This window comes from Cetorhinus maximus, unplaced genomic scaffold, assembly GCF_964194155.1.
Source record: "Cetorhinus maximus unplaced genomic scaffold, sCetMax3.hap1.1 HAP1_SCAFFOLD_4176, whole genome shotgun sequence".
NCBI classification, from domain to species: Eukaryota; Metazoa; Chordata; class Chondrichthyes; order Lamniformes; family Cetorhinidae; genus Cetorhinus; species Cetorhinus maximus.
Window position 1 is genome coordinate 12,501 of NW_027600080.1, and position 539 is coordinate 13,039.

Consider the following 539-nt stretch of genomic DNA (forward strand, 5'->3'; position numbering starts at 1 on the left):
GCCGACTGGCGTGCGTCGCCTGCGTTCAAAACGGTTCTGGGCACGCACACGGTGTTGACTCTGCCCATGTCAAACACTGCAGTGTGCAACCCAAGGGGACTCAGGCACCCCGCCCGCCCCCTAGGTGCCTGTGAACAGGCTTTGTATTTTTATTTTTCATCATCAAGTACACCGCCAGGTGACACTTTGTGATTTTTATTGCTCATAAATACAGTTCTCTTATTTGTAAATCAACGGAAGCAACATGTTGGCGCTCGCACGACTAGGAAATGCCGACTGGCGTGCGTCGCCTGCGTTCAAAACGGTTCTGGGCACGCACACAGTGCTGACTCTGCCCATGTCAAACACTACAGTGTGCAACCCAAGGGGACTCAGGCACCCCGCCCGCCCCCTAGGTGCCTGTGAACAGGCTTTGTATTTTTATTTTTCATCATCAAGTACACCGCCAGGTGACACTTTGTGATTTTTTTTGCTCATAAATACGGTTTTCTTATTTGTAAAACATCGGAAGCAACATGTTGGCGCTCGCACGGCTAGGA